The sequence below is a fragment of the Equus caballus genome, chromosome 1 (assembly GCF_041296265.1).
Source record: "Equus caballus isolate H_3958 breed thoroughbred chromosome 1, TB-T2T, whole genome shotgun sequence".
NCBI classification, from domain to species: domain Eukaryota; kingdom Metazoa; phylum Chordata; class Mammalia; order Perissodactyla; family Equidae; genus Equus; species Equus caballus.
The window spans coordinates 42,118,072-42,140,573 of record NC_091684.1 but is presented as its reverse complement, the minus strand read 5'-3'; the positions used below and the strand labels follow the sequence as shown (position 1 = coordinate 42,140,573).

The 22,502-nt window shown below is 40.2% G+C and overlaps 1 protein-coding gene across 34 annotated transcripts in view; it reads right to left on the bottom strand.

Moving 5' to 3' along the window:
- SGMS1 (sphingomyelin synthase 1) overlaps positions 1 to 22,502 on the bottom strand; it is a 279,380-nt gene that overhangs the window by 81,625 nt on the left and 175,253 nt on the right. For 25 of the 34 annotated variants that reach the window (XM_070224814.1, XM_070224804.1, XM_070224838.1 and 22 more), the window contains one exon: positions 13,174 to 13,254. The exons of 8 other annotated variants lie outside the window; for them this stretch is intronic. The gene's annotated coding sequence lies outside the window, so the exon portion shown is untranslated. Of the gene's footprint in view, positions 1 to 827; positions 1,187 to 13,173; positions 13,255 to 22,502 lie in introns of those variants that run through there. One more of the 34 variants, XM_005602389.4, reaches the window with a different exon arrangement.

Below are 22,502 nucleotides of genomic sequence, written 5' to 3'. Positions count from 1 at the left end.
GCAGATTTTTTTACGGAGCTCACTGACTTTATTTCTACATAAATTTAAAAGTGATAATCAACTCAGCGGGGTTAAGAGTGGAACAGGAATAGACCTTAAATGTCCCGATTCCCACTGTGGTACAACTTAAGCGACAACTACACATAGCAAACACAAATAGGAAAAACAAAAAGGGAAGTGCCATGCATTCTACTCAGTGTATTTATTTTCACAAATTCCACACGAGCAATTACCTGGCCACAATAAACAGAAAGCATGGCTGTGGCGTAAACATGCTCATTCTAAGACATGGGGAGCACGTGCTTCCTTCTGGCACTGAGTACAGATCTCACTCACCAACTAGCCAAAGGAGTTAGCTGAAGGACCTCCTGGTAGAGGGACTGGGGTTTGCAAAAATGAGTACCTCCCCAAAACTCAGTAACCAAACTGAAAATACAATCCCACTCCTTTAAAAACTCCCTCCATTAGAAAACCTTGGTAACCCCAAACCGCAACCACCCCCCGATCCTTGGCTCTCAAAAGCACCCTACAAAATTGCGAGCATTTGGTGATGCAGTCTACCTAGCTATGTTTCAGCAACGACACTGTCAGCGTTCTCAGGTGTTAATAGTTATTGCCCATTTCATCATCAAAGCGAGACCCAGTGAAAAGTAAGATTCCCTTGACTTCGCCGTAGTGGAGGGAATGGCACAACGACTGCGTTACTGCAAGGCAAGAAAGCCTGTTTCTCCCTGCTTTTTAAGCAGGTCCTCCGTCTGTGAGTGCTACAACGCCCCCGGAGAGAGCACTTTAATGAACCACAGCATCAGAGAAGGAGCAACACTTACGGTCTCTCCGCCCTGGAGGCAAAGTGTCCGGGAAAGTTCCCGGGGCGCCAAGTTCGTGCGCGCTGCCTGCCCGGGCGCAGGTGGAGAGGCGAAGGCGGTCAGCTGCGCGCCGACCCCGCTCCCGGCCCCGGCCGCCCCTCTCCCGCTGCCTGCGCGGCCGGCCGGCGGGCGAGGACGGCGGTGCTGGGCGCCCTGAGCCCCGGCAGGCCAGAGGGCGGGCGGATCCTCTCAGGCGGGCAGCTGCGAGCGGGGACGTCTAGTCCAACCTGAGGCTCCAGCAGAGAGACTGCCAGTGTGGCCGGCAGCAGAGGTTTTTTTGGTATGCAGGGTGTGGCCGTCTAACACAGCAAAAAAGAAATGAGTCAGCCCGTGCAATCCTAACCAATAAGCGTGTTCACTGTCAGTTAAGGCGGAACTTTCCTTTCTTGATTTATATCATGCTTAGGAGCCTTTTACAGCTTTTTTTTTTTTTAACTTCAGCCTTTAACAAGTTAAAGAAAATGGCAGATTGCCTTTTTAAAACTTTTACGAAACAAGGATTAATCTTGTTATGATAGAGATTTGATCAGTGGATGTACATTAATTTCTATTTCTTAGTAAAAGTTCTTGAGTTAGGCAGAGATCCGAGATGTAAAGAGCCTGGGATCTGGAATCAAAGCAGATTCAGATATCACCTCTGACACATTATGACCTTGGGCAAGTTAATTATCTGCAATGAGGGGGATAAAATGCCCAACTAACAGAGTTTGCCAAGCAGATATGTAATAATACACACAAAACATTTGGCTGACACAGAGTAGGCACTCAAAAAATGCTGTCTTGTCGTTCTCAATCTTGAATCAGAACCCCAAAATTGTTGATATACTGGCCCATAATTTTTCTTTTCAATGTTAAAATAGCCAAAGAATTCTAGAACTGAAATAGTTATTGCATGTTCTGAGTCCTTTATATAAATGGAGAAAAAACTGAAGAAACTTTTGGTTTAGTATTCTTAGATTTGGTATTCTTATTTTGTAATAGAAATTTTATTAGAAGCAAAAAAAAGGCTTAAAAGTGGAATGATTTCATTTATGTCAAATTAAACAAACTTTAAAAAAGTAAGCGTGATTTTGGAACTATTCACTCTGTCTGGGTCACTGTGCCCTAAACATTATTTTGGAATAAGGATATTTAAAAGAAACTAAGTAGCTGGGAATTGGCAAATTACAGGAGACTATAGAACTGCTATGTCCCGAACCAGTTAAGAGATAAGTTGTTTACTCCTCGGGGAAGATAGTTTCTACAGAAGAAGATTTTTTTTCTAAGTTATAAATTAAACCTTTTTGGCTTTGGAGAAGATCTCCGGCGTTTACCTTCCTCATACTTGTTTAGAAGCAGTCATTCTAAAGGCCAAGATTTCTTCAAAATACTCATTAGCCAAAGATAAGATCTAAAGTGAGATCAAGAACCTTTCTAAAACGCTATTTTCTTATCTCCAAACCAGCATGAAGAGTAGAAAGAACACTACACCAGGAGTCAAGAGCTCCCATCCTAATCCCAGCTCTGCCAGCAAGTGACCCGTTGTGCTGCCCCAGGTAAACTGCTTCATCTCTCTCTGAGGATATCTAAGACTTCTTCCAGTTGGAAGACCAAGTTATGATCAAAAAGGGCAAGCACAAGATAAGCCTATAATCTAACATTTATCCTTAGCAACAGGCATAAATTGGGCCTGTATCCTAGATGATGAAGCTGATAAATCTCACTTGACTCTCATATTCTTCATAAAGGTAATTTTATTGTCCTAGACACTTTAAATTCTGGAGTCATCTGAGCTCCCTCCCTCTCTCTTGACAATTCACTATCAACAGGTATGATGACAACTTCCTAGTGTCTTCCATGTCTGTACCATTTTTCCATTCCAGGTCCAGGCATTCATCTCCTCAGGTCAGGGTGAGTGAGGCTGGGTGTCTCCCAACTGCTGTTCCAGCTGCCAGCTCCTTCCCCCTGTCCTCCCAACACATCATCACCATCACATGATAAATGTCAAAGTCTAGCATGTCATCATGTCATAAACCTTTTCTCTATCAATTAAACGACTATAGTTTCATAGTAGAGATCAAAAGGAAAACATCTGCTTTATAGACAACTTACCTCAAACAATCATGAAAATTAATATGTATTTTAAGCACACTGATTTTCTGTTTACAAAACTATTATAATCAATTATACTGGGCAAACTGATAATGTGTGAACTGTTACACCAAGGACAGCAGCTCTTTTATATGAGAAGACTATATTAAACCTATGTGTATTTGAGCAACTCAGTAGACGTCCTAACACTGCAGTCTGAAGAATGAAGTTGTATGTGTATGCAGACATATATAGATACACTGAGATACATGAAAGAGGAAGGGAAAGGAAGCACACACAGGAAAGAGAGAGACAATCTAGTTTGTTTTTATTGTCTAGGATCCAGTGAAGCTTCAAATCCACAGAGTAGGTACTCTGTTCAGCAAGGAGAGCTTCATAAATTCATAACTTAAAGCACTTTAAAAGATGTTTGCAATAATCCTTATGCTTCAAAAATAAGAACAGCATTCCCAACTTTGTTAAAACATTCTCATAATAGAAAAAGGATAACTGTTTCTAGCATGTCTTTGTTGCCTGAAGTTAAAATGCAAAGTACAAAGACTATTATTCTACAGTTTTTTAAAAAAGTGACAATTAGCCCACGGACCCAAGGCGATGATGTTCAGCTGGGCTCCACATCTCCAACCCCTATCTTCCACTTAAACAACCCTCTGCCAAAGTCAGCCCTGATGGCCTAGTGGTTAAAGTTCAGTGCGATCCACTTCAGCGGCCCAGATGTGGAACCACACTGCTGGTCTGTCAGTAGCCATGCTGTGGCAGAGGCTCACACAGAAGAACTAGAAGGGCTTACAACTAGAATATACAGCTGGGTACTGGGGCTTTGGGAAGGGAAAAAAAAGAGGAAGACTGGCAAGAGATGTTAGCTCAAGGCAAATATTTCCCAGCAAAAAAAAAAAAACCCTCTGCCAAATAACCCAACTGGTCTCCTGTTGTTCCCGTAAAGCAGTGGGCACATTATCACCTCCACCCCTGGGACCACACCATGCCCTCTGTCTGATGACCTTCTCACTCTTCTTACTAGTTATCAGCTTCCAGACCCACTCAAATGCTTCCTTCTCCTGGAACCCTCCTCACTGGCCCAAACCCCAGGGATCTCTCCTCTCCTTCAAAAGCCTACAGAGCTGATTCCTTATATCTTCATCTCACAACTAACTTTGCCTTCACGTCTTTCTTTTTGAGATTCCTGACTTTTCTCTCTCACCAGATGACACAAGTCCATCTGAGGCAGAGATTGTGTTTCAGAGGCCTTATATCCCCCAGGACCTAGCAGATTCTGAATCAATAGTCATTGTTGATATAGTGATGTTTAAGTTATATAACAGCCACAAAGGAGAAAGAAAAACTTTCCCTTTGACTGCTGACATCAAGAATAAACAAACCTAGCTGTTCAAACCAGTTGGCAAACAGAACCCAAGCGGCAGATGCATTTCTTTGTCTTCACATGTTCCAACAATACAGAACGCTACTACTGAGAAAGCAAATCTGATAACTTCTAAAGGGAAGTAGAGCTTACAAAAGAGTCTTGTCACATAAAATCTCAGTTCCCCAGACACTAACTCACTGAAGAGAACAGAGGCAATAAGTCATCCTAGCTTCCCTTTCAAGTAAGGAACACATACATACATATTTGGCAAGACTGACAATCTTGCCAAATTACCAACTTCTTCTTAAATATGAATCTCTCTCACAGCGTACATGGTATAGCTACAAACATCTACCTATTCACCTACAAGTGCTCCTAAATGCATAAATGGTAGCAAAGGGCAGTTTTTCAAGGCAACTCATAACTACTAGAACTATCATAAGTATACATTTGTTTATATGGTTTAAAGTCAAAAGTTACATGATATTTGTATTAGAACAAGCCTCTGCCAAGAGTCATTGTCATATATACACACACACAGAGTCACTAGTATCCTTTGATTAGTGCTAATACATTTCTGTTTTTATGAGATGGGAATAAATACTACCATTGTTCTCAGAAAGCTGTGTCATAAATCAGATGTCCTACTGTGCAATTATATTTATTAAAATTGCCCATGACAAAGATACTGAGTTCTTAAATATTCCAAGTATAAACAATTGAACGAATTAGACAGCATTCCCTAACTTGTAGGTAACAGATGGCACTTGAAGCAGCACAGGTAAAAGAGGGTGGGATGTAGTGACTCTAAACAACCCAGCAACGGGAAAGCCACAGGTGTAGCTGGGCTTTAGGATCAACTCAAAATGAACTCTACCAAGACAAGATGGCATCTCTGCTTCTCCAGGTTGGCTTCATTCTCCTTTCCTAAAATCCACCTTCTTCCACTGAACTCCCAGCTCTACCACTAAGACGGACTATTCTATAGTTGTAATTTTAAAAATTCTCAAGAAAAACTCATGCCGGTCCAGATTGGGACCACATACCGACCCCAGTAGCCAAGGTCCCATGATCTACGCTAGAACTACCTAGTTGGATTGGTGGGAAGAGCCGTAAGTTCTCCAGAAGGTGAGTTTACTTTGCAGAAGTGGGAAGGAGGGCTCATCTGTCTGCCCAAAAACCATCACCACCTATTTATTAGAAATTCCATTTTGTGTCTAAAGCAAAAGCTTATCTAAGCAGTCCTTGACCTGGTAATAAATTACATTCAAAAAGTTCACTTCTAGAGTCTAAAGTTAATGAACTCTTCTGTGGCACCTGAAATGTATCTATCTCTATTTCATTAGAGACAAAACGTAAACATTGGCTTCTCTGGCCAGTCTTTAAAAGCCTATTTAATTCATGATTTATCTGAAGTATAATGTTAATAATATTTCTAATTCTATACTCAAATCCCATTTATAACATTGTTCCTAAAGAAAAATGTATTTGAAATCCACCTAGAACAAGAAAAACATGCTCAATTTAATTCATTTGCTGAGTACCTAGTAATGACAGTGGCATCCATTGTACACACATTACTTTACATTTAATCTGCACACAATACAGGAAGGCAGGTGTTAACAACTGCACTGAATCCAGGAGGAAAGTGAGAGTCAAGGAGGTTTTGATATCGAAGGTCATTTGTCAAGATGAGTCAGAGCCAGCTTCAAAGCTACAAATGTTTGCCCCCAAAGCTGGGACTATGTCTGATACTCATAGCAGCCAGACAGGCGTGGGCTTACAGTTGAGGAGACTGAGAGCTACTGTCTCAGACTCTGCACATATCTGGATTTCCCTGCAAAGAAGAGAAGGACTAGTGGGCAGTCACAGTCAAGAGCCAGACATAAACTTTCTCTATCTACCTAAGAGAAGATACTTCTGTGTTGCGGAGCAAAAGAAACTATTTCTCTGGGTAAGCCTTAAACTATACTGATGCCTGTACTTACATGAAGATCTCCAAAAATCAAGGGTCTATAAATAGTATCTTCATAAAAAATGTCTTTTGCCCTGTTGAAAACAGAGGGCACTATCTATTAAAACAGCTGTCTAAGGTATTTTAAAAGAAAATTAAAATTGCAAAAATAACTGACTAATGTGACTCAGTTCTCCCAATATAAATACAATGGCTGCATTTAACCGCATTAACTGTGTTTTACACTTAAAAAAAAACTTTTTGATTATGCAGTATTTAATATACACAAGAGAATATATATAACATATTTTTCAGGGAAAATAATACTGAAATCAACAATCATGAACCCACCACCCTACGTAAAAAGCAGATCATTACTAATAAACCATGGCAGCCCCAAGTGCTCCTTCCTGTCTGAGGCTAACAACCATTTCTGTCTGTGTGTATTGGACAAAAAAGTGTGAACGCCCTTGGTCCAGGATGGGACTTTAATAATAAATTAACCTGTGCCTTTTGAAATCAAAGTGGAGAGGTGGTAAGAAGTAACGAGACAGGAAATAGCTGAATTCAATCCTAAAGGAAGGGAACAGGTAAATTGTACACTGTCTTAACCCAGAAACTATTAGTCACATAGCCCTCTAGGAGCTTTTGGTTTCACTCCATGGTCCAAAGTCACGACTAGTCATTAGGAACATGAAATTAGGTTAGATCTCCTTAAAACCTGTCACATTATTAAACACGTGATCTGAAATATGACCAGTTAACTCCAGATTATTTCAAATGGCAGTAAGGTATTACTAAGCCAAGACAAACTGGTTCTCCTATGCAGAGCCTTAAACACGTCAGACGCCATAAAAGGAAACAGAAAAGGGGCACTCTGACTAATGACAATGAACTCCACTTCACACATCATGGAAAAAAGAACCAATAACTTGGGGTGGAGGGGCGGGGAAGCAGAGAAAACAGTTAGTAATTTACTAAGAGTTTAATTTTGTTGTAACAGTGTGCTAAGCAATTTATATTACAGGGAAAAAAATTTAAGATATGTCATCTGTGAAGTTAAAGAGTTTACAACATAGGTCAAAAGCAAGGACGTATACACTAAACTAGTGAACAAGTCAGTATAAATTGTTTGACTAAAAACGACATATTGACAATAAGGAAGTCTAACACGTAGTACAAATTAAATGGTATAGTAAATGCATGTTAAGGAGGAGAAGGAAGGGGAAGATGAGCTTACCTAACAGAAAGCAATGACACTGAAAGAACATCTTAATGATGGCATACAACAAAGTGGGGACATCTACATGAACACAGTTTGCTGATTATCAAAGTGAGACTCCCTCAGCACCTGACACTGTCTGCCTTGTTTTACAGCTACTGGGATACGCAGTCCTGAAGGCTGGGTCTAGGACTCGGATTATTTTAAACCTCCAAATGTCCAGACCTTGACACAGAACATGTTCTATAAATGTCTGAAGAAAAAAAAGAATGAAGGGTCAACTTGGTCAACACTAAATACCTTATTTAAATACCTTATTTGAAGTGATAACCTCTGGTGAAGGTTGACCTCTTCAATGCAGGAGAAACACTGTAGTACCACAGTTCATGGGGGGCACTGTCTCTCAAGTTAAAAAGGAAGCTCTCTGTACAGGTGTGGGGGGGTGTGTGTGTTCTGAAAGGGAGAAAGGGTAGGGCCTAAAGGGTGAAAAAGGAGTATATCAGTTCAGGCTAAATTATGCTGCAGTAACAAACAGCACCAACATTTGGGAGCCCAACAACAGAGAAAGGTTTATTTCTTGCTCCTGTTTGGTTCCTTGCAGGTGAGCTGTGGCTAGGCACTACGTCCTGTTCACTATGGGACCAAGACAGAAGGAGCACCACTAACTGGGACATGCTGGTGTCACGGCAAAGAGAAAAGACAGATGGCAGAACCAGGCCATGTCTATTAAAGCTGCTGCTCAGAAACAGCAACATGCCATGGTTATTCACATTTCATTGGCCAAAATAGTTCTATGGCCAAGCCAGCCAAGGGAGTCAACCCTCAGTGGGGTGGGAAAGCAGAGGGATGGACCATGGGTAGGAAGGAAGAGCAAATGTTTTGACAATAATATAACCTACCACAAAGGGAAAGGAAAATGGCTAGAGAAGTGCTTACTTCCCCTCAGTAATGATAAAAGAAAGCGTCCTATTATAAAAAGTAGTCCTTCCGTTTCTACGGTACTTTATGCTGTCTTCATAATCTTGCAGTTATTGTCTTATTATATCCTCACAACTACCCCAGTGAAGTGCCAGGACTTGCCCAAGGCCCCAGCAGCGACCAAACTGGATTTCCAAGTCTGGTGTTCTCTCACCGAATCAGCTTTCACTGAGGCCTCTGTTTTACCTGCAAAATGGAGATAATCCTGGACTCTTCCTAGAAAGGTTGTTGAGATATTAAGTAAAATAATGTACTTAAAAGACATGAGATACATAAAAGTACTCAATAAATTTAAGGTAGTGTTATTATTAAATTATAATACTTATCTCCTAACTCCTATCTTTCCCAAACTTTATCTTTAAATTTAATCATATAGTTTGTTAAAATTCCTTAAGTGTAGAAAATACACTTTTTAATGATGTTTCCTTCACCTGTCAAAACCATAAGCTCCCCTAGTCTTACACACACACTTTTCTGTATTCACACACACACTTTTCCCATGACTTCTACTACCTGTTCACTCCCTGATTGGTCAGTTTCTTAAGACTTTAGGGAGTTTTTGAAAGCAGAACTATAATTTTTCTTTCTTCTAAAATTTGGGAAATTCTTTTAAAAAGTTGAAGACATTCAGAATCTTCATTTGAAGTATCATATAGATTCCAATATGGCTCCCAACTGAGAATGAAGAAAGGGCTTAGCATCAAAGACCCTCTATCTTCTACATCTAGCCCTAATTAGCACTATTCCCCTTCTCTCTTTGCATTCTACTAAACTACAATTCTAGCCTTTCCCCCAAATAGGATCCTCCTTTCCTACCTCTGCTTCTTTGCTCAAACTGTTTCTTCTTCCTAGAGTGTTCCCTAAATACTGCCCCAACTCTGTTCAAAGATCCTGCCCAAATAATTGGATAAATGCACCACAGGGCATCCCCAAAGATATTCATCATAGTGTGCTTTACAAGAATGAAAAGTTGAGAACTTAAATGCCCACTAATAGGGAAACAGTTAAATACATTATAGACCCATATACACATGGAATGCTGTATAAACGACAACAAAAATGATGTGGATGTATATTTATTGATGTCACATGGTCTCAGGATATTGTCAATCAAATCAGGATCGAAAATGATATTTATAACAATCCATTTTAGGGAGAAAAAAGTTATGTATCTAATCTATGCACAGAAAGAGCATGGCAGAATACAAAAACCAAAAGATAATAATCTTATCTCTGGGTAGTGATAATATTGGTGATTTTGCCATTCTTAATAATTTTCACATTTTAAAGTTCTTTCCAATTAGTATTGTTAACTTTATAACTTCTTAAAAAGTATTTTAATTCAAAGGTATTAACCATTAAATGCCTAATTCAAACGTTATCTGCTCCTGAAACTCTCCCGACCTAGCCCATTCCTGCCACACAGGTAATTTCTCTCTCCTGTCAGTTTCCTGAGTATTTAATACATCTTTTTATAACATCTACCATATTTGTTTTGCAATTGTAGTTTTCTATGTTCAGGCCTGATTATCATCCACTCCTGAAGTGGAATAAGCCTGTCTTATTTTTACCAGAATTCACCCTCATAACCCATGACTCTCAGGTATCCAGCAAACTAGTGAGTGAGTTGATCTAAAAATAAAGCAAGGCTGTAAAATTTACACGTTTGAAGACTACACACCTAGTAGTGCTCTAATCAAAAATTCATCTATAGTGGGGATGTTCAGAAATAGCATCAGGTCTATTCTGGAGAGAGAAATTATAAAGCAGAATATTTTTTCTGTGGTGAAATTTCTCTATTAATTATTACTCCCATGTTTGCTTTCAAGGTTACCAGAGACACCTTTACTCAACTTGATTAAAACATGAGTCAGGGGCTGGCCCCGTGGCCAAGTGGTTAAGTTCGTGCGCTCCGCTCCAGGCGGCCCAGTGTTTCGTTGGTTCGAATCCTGGGTGCGGACATGGCACTGCTCATCAAACCACGCTGAGGCGGCGTCCCACATGCCACACAACTAGAAGGACCCACAACGAAGAATATACAACTGTGTACCGGGAGGACTTTGGGGAGAAAAAGGAAAAAATAAAAAAAAAATCTTTAAAAAAAAAAAAAAAAACATGAGTCAATATTTCTTAATCCAGAGGCAAGTCTCTCAGATTTCTATCCATGAGCTTCTGCCTTGAAAGGCAAAAGAATTACTTTTGCAATAATCCAAGTCCATCCCTGACTCAGTAGGAACTATAAGTACCTTTTGTTTTAGGAGGAAATAAGGGAAATAAATGTTTTAAGATTACGTAAGTCTGATTCAGGGAATTGACACAAATGAATGTTTTGAAATATCCGAGGCATTTTTTTAAGGTTCAATAAAGAAAGTGTTTTGAGAACTAGGTGGGTGAGATTTAAAATAAAAACAACCACCACAATCTTGGCTCTTACTGAACAATTTCAGGCTTCAATTGTTCCCTTCTAAAGGGCAAGTCGGAAAAACTGAAGAAACTGCTGCTAGAAGAAACATTGAGATATCTGATCTAGTTTCCTTTCTTCTCTCGATTTTATTCCCTAAGATTGTAATGAAGCCAATATGAATTTTGCCCAGGTTTGGTTTTGTTTTGTTTCTCTCTCTCTGGAAAGAACTCACTTTCATTAAAACTTCATTTGTGAATCAAAAGCAAAGCTACATGCTATCGTTAGTCAGGAGGCATCCTGGCTGCTTGTCCCCACAGTGTCACTACTCCAGGGAAATGCAGATTTGAGAGAGAACAGGGAAGGGAGAGAAGGAAGTTCAAAAGGGAGTGAACAGTCTATCTCCACTCATTGTCACTCAACAGCCAGAAGAGGTGAGGGCTGCCAGGGGCCAGTTACAAAGCTGAGTTAGCAAATTGAGAACTCCAGTTACACTCTTAAGAAAATAAGTTTAAATTCTAAATTGGTGCCGGCACTTACCTTCAATTCCAGAAGTTATATGACCATGACAACTTGGGTTACCAAGCACAGATTCAAAACCAAACTTTGCTTCTATCAACCAAACTCTTACCACCAAGGCTGAGACAGATAACTGAAGAATTGTGACTTAGAAATGTCTTCACAACAGGAAACCTACAATCAGTGCTCTGCTGGAGCCAGCTCATACCAGTTCACTAGAGCCGACTGTCATATTTTCAGGATTTTTAGCAAGCCAGTTGCAAAACACAGCCATCGTTAAAAGTTAAATTATATAAACATACAATTAAAATAACTATACTAAAAACAAGGGAAATACTCAAAACTCATCACTTCCTATTTTACTACTATCTATACTCTTGATGTTCTTTACAACTATTGTTCTGGTTGGTAGAAACTATCTCATGGTGCGGTCCTGCACATCACTTCCCAACTCTGCTTGCAGTGACTTTGTTGGTAGTTTGAAATTAGCCATGGTGGCAGTATTTACACCAGAGAAATCAGCAAACAGTACAACCCCTTCCTCCAGGCAAGGCTAGCTCTTAACAGTTACCTGAGTATCACTCCCTGTAATGTTAACAGACCACTGTCTGACAGTAGCTAAGGAAGTTGAGCTGGCTAATCTTCTGAGTCCAAATAAAAGCTTGTACGCTGTAAATCATGATACAAATAGAAGGAAGGAAAGTACTTTTATTGTGGCTCTATAACGTACCAGTCATAGCACAAAATACTATCTGCACAGTCTTTTGTTTCATGAGAGAGCTTATCAAATCCAATATACGGATGAGTCAACTGAGGTTGAGAGGCTGAGTAACTACTAAAAAAGCACAAGAGCAAGACTCAGGCCTATAAATGTCTGACTCAAAAATATTTGATCTTTCCACTAAGCTACTCCACGTACTAACATTATCATTATCATAATGAAATGGAAATCAACCACACATAACTGTCAGATAATTAGCAAACATTAATGGTCTCTGATGTGTAAAAAATGACATACATGAAGAGGGATACAGAGAAGGTGGCGACAAAAAGCTCAATTTTATTCATATTAACCAAGTTTATTCATATTTACCTACAAAATGTACCCACAAAAACTGGGTAAGAAATGAGGTCCATGGAACCAAAGGCACTAAGAAAATCTGTATTTGAGAAGGGCTATTCCAGGTTTAATATAAAAAGAATCCTCTTTTAATTCTTTAAATACTTAGGCTCTATCCACCAAACTGATGTACCCAACTTAAAATGACACACCCTACCAAGAAAAAATAATTTCTCAAACGTTAGCATCAATTTTATGAAGTGTTTGGATATTTACTTTTTAAACATTATCTCTTTTAAACTTTTTAAGTTATTTGATTGTGCTCTTCTTGTCACCATGGTTTCTTTTTTTTTTTTAAAGATTGACACCTGGGCTAACAACTGTTGCCAATCTTCCTTTTTTTTTTTTTAAAGGATTGGCACCTGGGCTAACAACTGTTGCCAATCTTTTTTTTTTTTCTGCTTTATTGCCCGAACCGCCCCACCCCCACCCCCGTACATAGTTGCAGGTCCTTCTAGTTGTGGGATGTGGGATGCCGCCTCAACGTGGCCTGACGTGTGGTGCCATGTCCGCACCCAGGATCCGAACCCTGGGCCACCACAGCGGAGCACGCAAACTTAACCACTCGGCCACGGAGCCGGCCCCACACTATGGTTTCTTATAAAAAAATTCACCCAGTAGTCAAGAGAATTCTGAAGGGCTAAGAAAATTTTACTTACTGATTATTTAAAAAAATTCTTGTCATCCTGGCTTCCTATCAGTTATCGGCTTCTCCCGTTGTTCCGGTACATTTCCATCACCTGTCATGAAAGAATCTGATCAGTGACATGTCTCAGAGAGACCATTTCTTGCTTTCTACATTAGTCTTTTCCTTTCTTTATACCCAAAACACACAGAAAAATACAGTCATCTCTTCCTTTCTCTGCAAAATCAAAAAGGAAGGAGAGAATAACAACATAGAAGATCACTCCAAGGGAAAAAATATTTAAAAAGCAGTATTTTTACGGTTGGGATTTGGGGTGGAGAACCCTTAAAATACCCTCCCTTATGTTTTCAGGAAGAGATTTTCAATCTGATTCCTGGGAGGCAACAGTATTACAGTAACCCACTTTCTCTATCTCTCCTCCCCTACCCTCTCCCTATTTCTCCTAAAAAGTGAGTGACCAATTTGCCTGGGAGGACTAGAGCAAGGACTGGATCAGTGCTTAGGACTGCAGTGAGCTGGGCAGCGAGGGGTCCCTTCAGTTCTCTCTAACACTGGAGCCAGCTAGTTTCCACACAAGAAGCAGCACAATGGCTGCCTGCTTCTAAGAGGGCCAGCCAGCTCTCTCTCTTCCAGCTTCTCTCCAGCTGTTACTGGATGACTAATCAGGAGTGCTAGGATGGAATGCATGCTTCAGTTTCAGAGAAGGAGGTAACTGACACTTCTAAGTTCTCCAATCCGTAATTTATCAGTAATTAAGCTACTATCTATGTTGATTCCCATCTGAATCCTTGCTCTCCTTCTTGAATCCTTTAAAACTTACAGGATAGGAAAGATGAATGATTAGGCAACCCAAATCACCACCATCCACCAGAGGACACCACACAGATAGAACCTTGGTTCAAAGTCCTACCACTTACTAGCCATGTGACCTTGGGAAAATCTAATCATTTTTTTCCAGCCTCAATTTCTTCATTTCTGTAAGAGGATCAAATGCCCCCTACTATCCTATGTGTTTTTGAGGATTAAATAAGATGAAAGATATAATCTTCCAATGTCAAGCATACTTTGATCCAACAAGAGTATTACCCCCCAGAACCAGGGACACCAATGCTCAATGATCAGACTTGCTACCTTGTCCATATGTCCAATTCGAATACTGGAGATTCATATAATTCATGGAATAATGGAATATGCCCAACAAAGTGCCTTCCTTTTTCCAAGATAAAGTCATTCAGAATGATGTTTTACTTTTGCTTTTTAATTTCATAACATTTTAGGGGCCACAACCTAGGGATAAGAAGTTCCATTTTCTTTCCCTTCACAGAAGAGCCCCAAATGAAAACACCCCACTCCTACCAGGTAGAATGCAACTATTGTCCATTTTATGTGAGGAACATATGGCTCCAAGTAGACAACACTTACAATAGGAACCTGTTAACTTTCCTCACCTGAAGCCTCCGTGTTAAGTCATTCAGAGAAGAGATTAATATTAATTGTAAAATGGCTCCATACGCTGAGGTACCATGAGAGATAGTGTCACCTCAGTTACAGAATAGACGGAAACCTCAAGTTATCCAAACCATTATGGTGTGTCTGTGCGTGGAAGGGAGCATAAAGAAGAGAGAGAAGGGAACAAATACTTCATAAATCCAGAGAGCTTCCTAGAAACAAAGAAAGAACTCATCAATATCAATAAAAAGAGCAGGGAAGGACTAAAGAGTCAAAGACTTGTAGATTATACCCAACACTGAGAGGAAGATGCTTATTGGCTAGCTATAGCTTTACACGCCTGGTCACTTGGCATGGAAGCCTTTGAAAGGCATGGGAAATGCAGAAGGGTTTGATATAGGTTTAAAATAAATTGGCTTGAACTCTGCCTCTGCTGTTTAACAGCAGTGTGGTCTTTGCCAGACAATTTAATCCTTCTAAGCATCAGTTTCTAGGTCTGTAAAACTAGGATAATAATACAGACCTTGGAGAGTAATTATGTAGATTAGAGATAATGCATGTACAGTGCCCATCATAGAATAAGTCCTCAAAATATAACTGCAATTATTATGTTTACTGGTGCAAGTGTGATAATCTATTAAATTCATGGTTACAACTGCAATTTGGTATATAGTCCATTAAATTCAGACTCTTCCCCTATGTGAACATTTTGGAGAGAGGTTCAAATCACACTTTTGACCACAACATAAAACTTTTGTAATTTCTTCTGAATGAAGTATTAAATAAAAATCCTCATCTTAGTTGACAGTCTTTACTAACATGTAAACAGAAAGCTCTAGTTATGCGTTTGTTAGCATTCTTCATATCAGTACTGAGTTTCTTTTTTTCATGATAAATTTCTGAAAGAGGGAATGAATCATTTCCATCAGTGCTAATTCTTCTGGTGTGCGCAATAACGCCAAGTACTCAGTGGGCATCTGTGGGAAACAAAAGCCACACTGAGAATGGCAGGCAGACTTTCGCTAAGGCTAGCTTCACATTACAGCCTCAGCAACAACAGTATGGATTTGTCAACTACGTTTTCAAGAAAAAAAAGACCCAAAAGGTGGGGCAATACCAGCTTTTAAATAGAACTTTCTATCTAAAAAAAAGTGCTCCTTGATACCTTTTAAGTCACGCTCTTTGGGACTCATTCCAACGCTGCTGACTGCTTAGAGTAAGTTGAGTACTCTTCTTTTTACCTTCAAAACCAGTGAGCAAAGCACCCAAGAAAAACTGTCTTGTTACGACTTAGTTATTCCTGATTTCTGAACAAAAACCACTTTATTTGATATAATAGAAAATATTTTCATAGGTTCAAGAAATCAAATTCATCTTCAAAGTTGGTAATTTGCCACCGCTATGGTTATTCAAAAGAATTACAAATTACTTCAATAATGGACTTTAATGAACTACCCATTTGGCAGAAGACACTGTGCTAAGAACTGGGGTGGGGAAGGAGTTAGAAGGTAGTTGAGATGAAGTTCATTTAAAAGAATGCAGTGTAATGGCAGTATCACCAGAATATGAGCAATTAACATAGCTGATGCACTTAGAGACTATCTGGACGTATAAATCCTGGCTGGGATTGCTAAAAAAGCCCAGTACTTCTTAATCATGCCTCATATACAATGTAAGATTCCACTATACTCATGCAAAAACCTGGCTAAAAAGAATACACTCCTCTTTAAATGCATTCCCTATCCTAGGGTGAGGCCTAGGCTGTTCTGCCATGGTGGAAGGAGACTGGTAGGCATCAAAACCAAAAACATTTGAGAGCTAACGTGCTAGAAGATGGCACTTGCACTAAGGCTAAAAGCTCTTGTATCCATAAGATGTGATTGCTTTGGATTCTTAGATTCTTTTCTCCCAAGGATTTAGTTCACTAAGAGGGTCTGGGCTGCCTCTATAGGAGACAGTGTCCTATGGTCATTAAGAGCATGTGCTTTGCAGTCATACAGAACTGCATCCCCCAGTCTGCCCTGAAGAACTTGGGCATGTTGTTTAGTTTCTCTAAGCTTCAGTTCCTTCATCTATAGAATGGTAGTAATAGCAGTACTACAAATTAACGTGTTACATGGATTAAAAGACATAATGCCTACAATTAATAAAGCTCATGGCTACCAAAAGTGCTCACTGACTATTGCTGCTACTGGAAGAAATCTACTATGCTCATCCTTAGAAAGCAAAGCAAGTACCAGGGAGATATCAACAAAAAAAGAGGCACCCTCACAAGCTCAAATATGCTCCAGCCCACTTTACCAGGAGATCAGACAAAGGTTTGGGGTAAAACCTCATTTAGTAATAAAGTGCAAATTGCTCCGATATTTGTGCATATATCTTAGGAGCAAAGTGAGGGTGGCAGCAGCCATCAGAGGCTTACCAGCCAGTGGAAAAATGAGAAATGTTAATACCTGCCACACAGAAATAAAAGTGAATCACTTGCTTGAGATTACTCAGCTAGTACACGGCAGAGCTGGGATTCAAACCCAGGCAGTCTGGCTTCAGTCCTTGTTCTTAACCACTATACAACACTGTCTCCTCAGCACTGAGGAAGAGCAATAACTGAAGACTGACTGAGACAAGACTGCAGCAGGCCCGAGAAAGGCAGGAGACATTCTAAGGATGACTGAAGAGAACAGGGAAATAATGCAAAAGAGCAGGTAATGGGGCCAAAGAGCAAAAGGACCAAACCACTAATGATTCTAGATTAGAATCTCAAAACACAGTCATAACAAGAGATCCTAAAAGGATAGCACTGTGAAACTGAACTAATTTTGGAATTCAGGCTTGCTTAAAGACAACAGTGACCAGAAGATACAAAAGCTGAGAAGATCCCACTTAGGTCCTTTATATAAGCCATATGGTGACTTAGAAACACTTGCTTAAGAATGTCTCATACACTCAAAACTCCAGCCATCAAGGGAGGGCCCTGACAGTGTGAGAGTTCCCTACCTAGGCAGAGTTTCCTACTACCTTCTCCTCGCATTTCCACAGCAGAAAAGAGGAGGAAAAGCCACCCAGGGTTGCTGAATTCTTTGCAGGTCAGAAAGAAGGAAGAAGACAGAAGGGATGAGAAATACACTCCTAGTTAAGTAGGAGAATGCACAGAGAAGAGAGTGAGGATGAAAAAGAGCCATACTCCTGCCAGCCTCAAATGTGGCAGACTCGAAAATGGCCCCCACGATCCCTGTCCCTTGTTATCCACCCTTGTATAATCCCCTCCCCTTGAGTGAGGGGGGGGAACTGTGATTTGCTTGTAACCAACAGAATAAGGCAAAAATGACAGGATACATGTGGTTACATCCTGTTGGACTGTAATGTCCCTTCTGTTACAAGATTCTGTTCCTTGCTGTCTCTGAAGAAGCAAGCTGCCCCGTGGTGAGCTGCCTACATGGAGAGCCACCTGAAGGAAACCTCTAGCTGACAGTTAACAAGAAACTGAGGCCCTCAGTTGGAGAGCTCACAAGAAACTGCCAACAATCACATGAGCTTAGAAGCAAATCCTTCGCCAGTGGAGCCTCAGATAAGACAGTAGCCCTGGCTGACACCTTGACTGCAGCCTTATAAAGTACCTAGCTAAATCATGCCCAGACTCCTGACCCACAGAAACTGTGAAATAGTTTGTGCACTATAAGTTTGTAATGATAGTTATGGAGCTATAGATAACTAAAACAGAAGGGAGGTGAGGTAGGAGTCTCTGATGCAACCAAGTGCCCTTCTGAGAGGAGAGGGAAAGGAAGAGGAAGGCCCAGGGGCCAGGGCCTGGCATCGTGATCCTGCCCTCACACCGGCATGCATCCTCCTATTCAACTATCTCTGACTCAGAGCCTCAGTTTCCTCTCTTACCGCACAGATCCTCTCACCCTATTCCTGTCATTTGGAAGACATCATGGAACATATTTACCAAGGAAATAGCAATCTTATAAATGGTGAACAGATCCCCTGGCTGGCCTGCAAAGGCTATTCAACGTGCCAAACACGGACACACTTAAAACAGCAAGGGGATTTTGACTATCTTATGAGCTATACTATGCCCCTACCCATCATAAAATAATATTAACAAAAGAGTATTTGAAATGTGATATAATGGACTTAAACACATTATAAAACCCATGTTCGAAGAGACAAGTTGGAGACTTTCTGTATTAGTGGTTTTGAGAACAGAATAAAAATTAAAACATCCAAAGTTCCGTGCTAATATGAGCTGTTTGAAACCAAACATATATATTCTTAAATCTTCTGAGCAGGTACCGATAGCTTCTACAAATGAACTCAAGTAACAATTCTCAAGCAGAGTACACAGCTAAGACTAACTCACTGAGCCAGAGACCTCTTACTCAATAGTCCTCTTGCTGCAAGCAGAAACCGGGGAAATCTTACAATCGTATTATTTGAAAGCTGGAAAATCCTCATTAATCTTCTAGTCCTGGCCTCTCAGTTGACAGATGATGACACACAGTCCCCAAATCTTTAAGTGACCTGTTCAGGGTCACTCAGCAGCACAACCTAGGCCTCCTGTTTCCCAGGCTTCTTTATTCTCAGGTCTATTAAACTTTAGCTTCAACACCAGAAATAATGCAATCAGTGGTATTAAATATCCTGTAAGAAAAGAAATTGGAACTAACTTTCCATGACACTTTTATGAAGCTCCTACTTGTAAAAACTAAGCTCTGTGGCAAGAGGAAAAAACAATACTGAATAAACATTCATATTAAATGTTCAATCCATTTTCAAAAGCAATACACAGCATTTTCTAAGTAAACTGAGATGCCCCTTAAAATAAGCTGACTTTTCTTACGAATGATCTGTTTTTTCTTTTTCTAATAAATGTTAAGTAGGGAAGAAGATCAAAAGAGGCCTAGAACAAACAGTTGTGCAAGTATGTCTAGTCCATTGTTTTATGTATCCCTACTACTCAATTCACTGATTCATTCCACAGATAATTTGGGGACACCTACTATGCCAAAGCATTGTGGTAGGTGCTGTATATATGGAGCCTGTCTGGACACAAACAAATGCTTACTAATATTTTCATCAGAAGTAACCATATCTAAACAAGCAATCACTGCAGAGAGAGAGAGTTCCAGTATATGTTCTGGTAGGCTAGAAGGAAGACAGACTGAAGCGTTCTTTTCTTCTAGAAACTTCCATATTTAAAATAAATAGCAATTGGTTTTTCTTTGCAATGATACTGCCTTAAGGCAGCAGTGGGAGTTATCAAAATAAAGGAGTTCAACACCACCAGGTCATATCCCTCCAGAACTCCTGTCATGGAACTCTCAGCAGCCTAAAAGCACTTTTTTTGTTTTTAAAGAAAGTGGTCTTTCACTCAACATTCTCCTTCTTAATCTTTTCCTCAGTACCAAGAATAAATATATGTTTAAAACAAATCAAACAGAAATAAGGGATTATGTTCTCCCATGTAGCCAGCAGTTTTCTCTCCTCAACATGAACTTAAACCTCTACGAGTCTTACCATCACTAGGACGTTATTTAACATGTGCATGTTTTAAATGCATCTGAATGCTCTGACATAGTATTACTAATGCCAATATTACTAAAAGTAAAAATAGACAGACTAACTGTTTACCACATGCTGGACTCTTTTCTAAATGTTTCACATGTACTAATTCATTTAATCTTGACAACAGCACTATGAGGCATGTTACTATTATTATCCTAGTTTTACAGAAGAGGAAACTGAGGGAGGTACTGAGAAAACAGGCACCGTTATTCATGCAGTGCCTCCATTCAACCAAGCATTAGCGGGAAATTTCCACTCCCCCTGACCTCGTGTTTTCGTTCGGAGGACATCCCATTAGCCTAACAGTCCAGTCTTCTCCCCAAACTTCTCCCTTGGAGAGGAGTGAATTCTGTGGATGGCGAGTTTGGGAGAAGGGGCTGGACAGCGTGGCCCAGACTCTCCTGGTTTCCTCCCCTTCCAGAGCTAGCCTGCCCAGAGATGAGAGGCAGTCCACGCTGCTCCCTCCCACACCATGAGGGGGAACTGGTCTCACCTGAGCATGAAATACCAGCAACCCCACCTGGCCACTCCTCTACTCAGCTTTATTTCTAATAAACTTCTGTATGTCTAACTCCCACTGGTCTATCCATTGGCCCCAAAAATCGGGTGAGAAAGAAGGGTGTTAGTCAACTGTCAACCTCCCATGCCCTTGCACAAGTAGGTTTTAAAACCCAAATGGACGGCAAGATCTGTGTGAAAAAGGTAAACATTTCTTTTACAAAAAAGAAACCAAAAATAAAAGGGATGCAAGAACATAAACAGCACAGTTCAACAAGGTGTCTGCAGAGCAGCTCATTAGTGAACCCACTTCTAATTCACTGTCAAGTGGCCTCTAAAAGACAAGGTTATTCCTCTGCTTTCTTCTCTGTGTTGGATCTAAAAACACCATCTCCTTTCCAAACAAATAAAATGCTCACTGGTAACCTTTTCTACTGTAGTATCCTAACTTAAGATGGTAAAAAATCCCTCAGCATCCGTAGCCACATTATTTCCACAAAACAGGCAAGGTATCACAATACTGTATATTATCTTCAGCCTGGCAAAGTCTGTATTTTTATCAACTGCACGATACTTCTACCACAGGAAGTACAGTGACAAAAATACTACCCACAACTCTGTCATCCAGCAATAAAAATGTCTCTATTTTCTAGACTTATCATTTGATCTTTCTCTTACTCTCAAAATGCAGCGCTTCTGATTTTTAAAATACACTGAAAAGGCTTTCATTCAGTAATATTGATCTTTTTGCTATAGAGATGTCTCAATGCAGATCCTTTGAACGTCACGCTTTCATATTCAAACTGTATTTAATAAGAATAGTTTCCTTTGTATCTGAGCAAAAATTTCAAAATAAAACACAATGCATTTATTCCAAAATAAATTTAAAAGCAAAATTAACTTTTTCAGAAATGCACAGAAGTGAAGGAAGTCAGTCATCTAGCACGGTCAGCTTCACAGAAAACAGATACACTAGCACTCAACCGTTGCAACAACCCTGATGTACGTAAGGCAGCTGCAGCATTATTCCCACTTTCAGAAAAGGAACCTGAGGTTCAGAGAAGTACAGTGACACGCCTAAGTTAACCTACTTTCTAAGTGGCAGAGCTCGACTTTAAACACAGTTCTGTTGGAGCCAAAGGTTGAGCCTTTTGTCTTCTAGGCCACTATCAAGTGAGAGTAATGGGAAAAGCCTCTGAGAATGAACAGTGATCGAAATTTAAATGAAGAAGAGCCCAAAACAAAGACTGACAGTGAGGCAGTGTGGTATGATATAATGTGATATGTCACCCTCATTTATTTACTAGCACAGCCTGGGGTAAGTGGTAAGAAAGGAGAGACGGAAGAAAAATCAGACAACAGAATTAACAAACAGCAGGCTGGCTGTGGAGAATATGAGAAGAAACACCAACCAAAATGGAGAAATTACGTGGGGGCATTTGGTTATGGATTACGCCTAGACCAGTGGTCAGCAAATTTTTCTGTAAAGGACCAGAGAGTCAATATTTTAGGCTTTGCAGGGCATATGGTATCTTTTGCGACTACTCAACTCTGCCACTATAGTGCAAAAGCAGCCACAGATAATGCGCAAATGAATGCACAGGGCTGGGTGCCAAGAGAACTGTATTCACAAAAACAGGTCTCAGGCCAGATTTGGCCTTCCAGCTATATATAGTTTGCTAACTCCTGGCCTAGACAGTCAGCCAGCCTCCACAGGAAACCTACAACATACTAAAGAAGCAAAGAGAAAGGTGCTACAGGTGACATAAAAAAATCCAGGGACAACATAACGATTCGGCTGGCAGCAAGTTCCCCTTGTGGTGCCGTTCC